This window comes from Nannospalax galili, unplaced genomic scaffold (assembly GCF_000622305.1).
Source record: "Nannospalax galili isolate Female #2095 unplaced genomic scaffold, S.galili_v1.0 scaffold1575, whole genome shotgun sequence".
NCBI lineage: Eukaryota > Metazoa > Chordata > Mammalia > Rodentia > Spalacidae > Nannospalax > Nannospalax galili.
In genome coordinates this window covers 5,658-11,787 of record NW_008335580.1, presented here as the reverse complement: position 1 = coordinate 11,787, position 6,130 = coordinate 5,658, and the positions used below count along the sequence as shown (strand labels likewise).

At 51.5% G+C, this 6,130-nt stretch overlaps 1 long non-coding RNA gene across 1 annotated transcript; it reads left to right on the top strand.

Moving 5' to 3' along the window:
* The first annotated feature begins 2,624 nt into the window (after positions 1-2,624).
* Positions 2,625-5,916, top strand: LOC115069910. The gene is made up of 3 exons (XR_003849155.1): positions 2,625-2,700; positions 4,106-4,222; positions 4,781-5,916. It is a non-coding gene; the product is annotated as an uncharacterized LOC115069910 (long non-coding RNA).
* Positions 5,917-6,130: the final 214 nt, after the last annotated feature.

Here is a 6,130-nt window from a genome sequence, read left to right as displayed (position 1 = left end):
GGATGGTTCATGACCACCATGTGGGTGCTGGGAATCGAACCCAGGTCCATCTGCAGGAACAGTCAGTGCTCTTAACCACTGAGCCATCTCTCCAGTCCCTGGGCTGACACTTGCTTTTAATCATTATATTTTATCACAACCACAGGAGAGTAACCAATCCAGCTGTCTTTATGGCAGGAACTTACTCTGAAGTTTGTAGTCAGAGCCAGGTGTGGTGGTGGCACATGCCTCTAATCCCAGCATTGGAGATGCAGAGGCAGGCAGATATCTGTGCGTTTGAAGCCAGCCTGGTCTATTTAGTGAGGTCCAGGCCAACAGGGGGTACACAGAGACCCTGTCTCAAACAGATCAAAAAAAAAAAAGTAATCATGTGATACATTTTGAAAGGAAATGGGATAGTTTCAGTTTTATTGCTTTTTTTCTCAAGATACATTTGGTTATATGTGATGTTTGTAGTTCCACATATATTTTATGACTGTTCTTCTATTTGTGCGGACAATGTCATTGGGATTTTGATTGAAATTGTATTGATTCTTTACAATGGAATAGTCTCAGCGACTTAACAATTCTTCTGATCCATAACTATTTGATATCTTTGCAGTTGGGGTCTATTTTGTGTTTTTTTTTTTCATGATTTACAGTTTAGTATATGATTCCTTTGCCTCCTTTGTTAAGGTTGTTCTTAGGTATTCTTTTCAATGCTATCATGAATAGAGTGGTTTCCTAATTTTCCTTTCTAGAGTGAAATTGTATCAACTTTAATAAATTCTAAGTTCTTTCCAAAATCTTTTTTTTTAATTAGAAAACCAATATAACAAACCTAAACTCATTGAAAATAAAAATAAAATCAGTAAGACTTTGCAGGCTCTGTCCCCAACCAGCACCGAAGTCTCTGCTGCCCAACACCAGTTTCTTATACCCAAGAGAGGACAACCATATGAAATGAAGGGTCACTTTTCTGCACTGAAACCCCCTCCACCTCACCCTTAATTGACACACTTACACCCAGTCTGGGTCTAGGCCAAAGGCAAGGAAAGCAAAGTTTGTGGCAAGGAATCACAGATACACCCTAACCTACTCAATATCCCTTGTTAATAAAGGAAGACAGAAGGGAAATTGGCTGTGAGGAGTGGGACAGCTACACAGACTCCTAGGTACAGTATTTCCCAGACAACAATGGCCAGGAGGATGAACCACCACAGCTCTCCCTGATTGGAGCTCTCACTGGTCTGTGGCTAGGAAGCTTTCCTGTCATCACCACTGGTGGTTCTCCATCTGGTTCTGTTTCATCTGTTCCACCAGCTGCACCTCACTCGGCTTGTCCTTGGCAGCAATTTCAGCACACTTTCATGTTTGCCCACTTAGATGCTTTACCTGCAGTAAAGAGGGAGAATTTGGTGGAACTGGAGTGAGGACAGATCTGGTGCTCACCAGGACCATGGGAGTGAACATAAACCTTTCCTTGGTGACCTTGTCCCGGGATCTCCATGAACTTGCCGAGCCCCGTATAGATGCTGGCTGATCCTTCTCAAGCTGCTTGTTACACAGCTGCGCCAAGCCGTGGTTAGTGGCTGGCTGGTCCTCATTGTGCCCCTCATCAAGCAGCTACCTCTGATAATTTCTGAAGACCACGGTCTCCACCAGAGTCTTAATAAAGCACTTCTCTGTCTCCCCAGTGTAGAAACAGGGGGTGCTTCTGCAGGGCAAAAGCACAGCAGCAGCGACCCTGGGGCCTGCATCCCTCTAACCCAGCCACTGTCCTGGTGGGGCCTCACACCCCACACTCCTTGCCCCACAGCCATCTTGCCCCACTTGCCTCTCTAAATTCTTTAGTTACTTCTGTTTCTTCAATAAAATCCTTAGTTTTTTATGTATGAATCATTTCATATATAAACAGGCAATTTTCATTCTTCCTTTTTGAATAGATTGGTTCTTTCTTTTTCTGTTAAGAAGAGGTCATCTCTGTCCTCAGTGTCACCCTCAGGAAGAGCTGAATTATAGGCACCCAACAAAGAAATGGAAGCTAACAGGGATGTCTGGGCTAGACTTGGGCTTCAGGTATGTTTCTGTCAGGACACTGACTGGCTTGGGCCCTGAGTTGTGCTTCCTGTGGGGGCCTGTGCACTACAGCCTTCCTGTTCCACCACCGGGGTCTTATGCTTACTTGCATGAGACATCTGGAAGGACAGGGGCCTCCCCCAGCTGTCGGTAGTGACCATGCCACCAATACGATGCCATCCGACCCAGTAGTTCTCCATAGCAGATGACCAGGTCCAGGCCACACATCATGCAGGGTGCACAGAGGGTGGCAATCCAGACCTATCCCTGAGGAAGAGACCTAAAGCTGGCAATAGTTCCCTCCAACCTGGAAGGCCATGTGGACAGTTAATGAAGGGCTTGTGCTCTGGTGATGGGCCAGTGGACAGAACCAGCTGTGCCCACTCACTGCTTTCCCTTTCCTATCAAGGTCTCTTTCCCTCCCTGACACCATTCTCTCAAGGAGTCACACACACGAAGCCTGTGCCAAGCATCCAAGGACTAGTGGACCCTGGCAGGTTCCCGTGTTACATTCCTTGTTAATGACTCAACACCAATGCTAGACAGGATATAAGGGTGAGGAGAGACAAAATGTTTCCATAGAGCAGAAGATGACTGCACATGCGCACTCGGAACTTTGACAGTTGGAGTCCTTAGAAAACTGTGAGTGACCAGGGCAAAGGGCCAACCTGCACTCACAGCCTTGGTGCTGGGACTGACTGTGCTGTGACCTCTGATGGAGACAGGACAACTGAAGTACAGACTGGAGATCCCTGCCTGGGGCTGAGAGAGGGTCGGGGCAGAAGGGAGCTTGGGGTGGAAATGGAGGTCTGGGGCAGCCTGGGCACAAGCAGGTGGCCCGGTGGGTTTTCGGTCATGAGTTTACTTTCTCCCGAGATGGCCAGGGGACGGTGGCGCCTCAGAGGTCGTATGGGGCAGAGTGTGAAGGGCAGGCAGGCCGCAGCAGGCGGGTCCGCGTCCCATGTGGCAGGGCTCCCTCCCGGCTTGGGCAGAGTCCTGGGCGCTTTGCCACAGTGGGCTTCGTTTCCGTTCCCCGGCAGGGGGCGCACATACGATCCAGAAGGCAATTCACCCTGGGCCAATTGGTCACTTGGGCTGCTGGGAACGTTAGAGGGGCTTAGGGTTTCAGGTTCCTCCCCCTGGAGTCCCGGATGAGTGGCGTCATCAGCGATTAATTTTTGGAAGGGATTAAGCGCCGAAAATCTTCGCCGGTGTTGGTGGCGCTCACCGGTAGGATTTGCTGAAGGAGGTAGAGGCAGGAGGATCTGGAGTTCAAGGCCAGCCTGGGCTACACGTTTTCCCTTTTGCCCTGCAACGATAAAGTTGAATCCGTGGAAGCACAGCACCCCAAAACAGTACTCCAGCACCAGCAAAACTGTTCCACAGGCTCCCCTCACCTCCGTTTCACCCCTGCGCCCCACCCCTTGCCGCATTCTCTCAGTCCCTCCACACAAACAGGGACCCCTCTACACCCTCCTCTCTAGCCCAAGCCCTATGAACACTCCTGACCCCCACAGCGGCCCCGACCTCACACTTGCTCCGCCCCAAACCACAGGCACCTTTCCTTGGTGACTTTGTCCCGGGATCTCCATGAACTTGCCTAGCCCCTTACAGATAGTGGCTGATCCTCCTCAAGCTCCACAGCTGCAGCAAGCCGGGGTTAGTGGCTGACTGGTCCTCATTGTGCCCCTCATCAAGCAGCTGCCTCTGGTAATTTCTGAAGACCATGGTCTCCTCCAGAGTCTCAAAAAAGCACTTCTCTGTCTCCCCAGTGTAGAAACAGGGGGTGCTTCTGCAGGGCAAAAGCACAGCAGCAGCGACTCTGGGGCCTGCATCCCTCTAACCCAGCCACTGTCCTGGTGGGGCCTCACACCCCACACTCCTTGCCCCACAGCCATCTTGCCCCACTTGCCTCTCTAAATTCTTTAGTTACTTCTGTTTCTTCAACGAAATCCTTATGGTTTTCTAGGTATGAATCATTTCATGTATAAAAAGGCAATTTCCATTCTTCCTTTTTGAATAGAATGGTTCTTTTGTTGTTTTTTAGGAAGAGGTCATCTGAGTTGCCCTGTCCTCAGTGTCACACTCTGGAAGAGCTGAATTATAGGCACCCAACAAAGAAATAGAAGCTAACAGGGATGTCTGGGCTGGACTTGGGCTCCAGGTACGTTTCTGTCAGGACACTGACTGGCTTGGGCCCTAAATTGTGCTTCCTGTGGGGGCCTGTGCACCACAGCCTTCCTGTTCCACCACCGGGACCTTATGCTTACCTGCATGAGACATCTGGAAAGACAGGGGCCTCCCCCAGCTGTGGGGAGTGACCATGTCATCAATAGGGTGCCATAGGCACCAAGTCGCTCTCCATAGCAGATGACCAAGTCCAGGCTGCACATCACACAGGGCGCACAGAGAGTGGAAATCCAGACCCATCCCTGAGGGAGAGACCTAAAGCCATGTGGACAGCTGATGGAGGGCTTGTGCTCCAGCGATCCGAGGGCCAGTGGACAGAACCAGCTGTGCCCACTCACTGCTTCCCCTTTCCTATCAAGGTCTCTTTCCCTCCCTTACACCATCCTTTCATGGAGTCACATACAGGAAGTCTGTGCCAAGCATCCAAGAACTAGTGGACCATGGCAGGTTCCCGAGTTAGACTCCTTGTTAGTGACTCAACACCCATGCTGGACAGGATATAAAGGTTAGGAGAGACAAAATGTTTCCATAGAGCAGAAGATAACTGCACATGCGCATCGGAACTTTCAGAGTTGGAGTCGTTTGAAAACTGTCGGTGACCCGGGCAAAGGGCCAACCTGCACTCACAGCCTTGTTGCTGGGACTGACTGTGCTGTGACCTCTGATGGAGACAGGACAACTGAAGTACAGACTGGAGATCCCTGCCTGGAGCTGAGAGAGGGTCGGGGCAGGAGGGAGCTTGGGGTGGAAATGGAGGTCTGGGGCAGCCTGGGCACAAGTAGGTGGCACGGTGGGTTTTCGGTCATGAGTTTAATTTCTCCCGAAATGCCAAGGGGACAATGGCGCCGCAGAGGTCGTGTGGGGCGGAGTGTGAAGGGCAGAAAGGCCGCAGCAGGCGGGGCCCGGGTCCCAGGTGGCGGGGTTCCCTCCCGGCTAAGGCAGAGTTTTGCGCTCTTTGCCACCGTAGGTTTCGTTTCCGTTCCTGACAGGCAGGGGGCGCCCTCACGTCCCAGAAGGAGCTCCGGGCCAACTGGTCACCTCGGCTGCTGGGAACGTCAGTGGGGCTTCGAGTTTCAGGCTCCTCCTTCTGAAGTCAGATGGCTGACGTCATCAGAGCTTAGTCTTCACTAGAGCATCAACACGGACAACTACCGCCGGTGTTGGTGGCGCTCACCGGTAGGGTTTGCTGAAGGAGGCAGAGGCAGGAGGATCTGGAGTTCGAGGCCAGCCTGGGCTACACATTTTTTTCCCCCCCGCCGCAATAAAGGACAAATCCCCGGGAACACACCACCCGAAAACAGTTCACTATCACCCGCAAAACCTCTCCGCACGCTCCCCTCACCTCTGCTTCACCCCGCGCCCCAAACCCTGGCTGCGCTTCTTCAGCCCCTCCACACAGCGCCCTGTTCACACCCTCCTCACTAGCCCAAGACCACTGCACATGCCCGACCCCCACAGGGGCCCCGACCTCACACTCGCTCCTCCCCGCACCACACGCCCCTCTCTCCAATCCCGCTGCCTCAGCTGCCCTTGCTTCTCCTCTGCTCAAGTCCTGCTTGCCCAAAGCAGGCAGCCGCCAGAGCAGAAACGCTCCCAACAGAGACTTGCGGGTTTTCAGGTAGTTTATTTAACCCGGAACTCGAGTAAATAAAGTTCTTGGGAATGAAAATGTCAGTACAATAAAAATGTCTTTTGCCATTTTTTTTTATGTCGCAAAATATTGTAGGCGGAGCCGGGTTAATGGCTCATGCTCAGTCCTTAAACAGCAAGAGCTCGGTTCCCAGCACCCATGGTTGACTCTCCAGCCACCTCTTCTTGGTTTTGTGACACCTGCACACAAGTCACATAAATCGGGAAGAAATAATTTTTAATAACACACTAT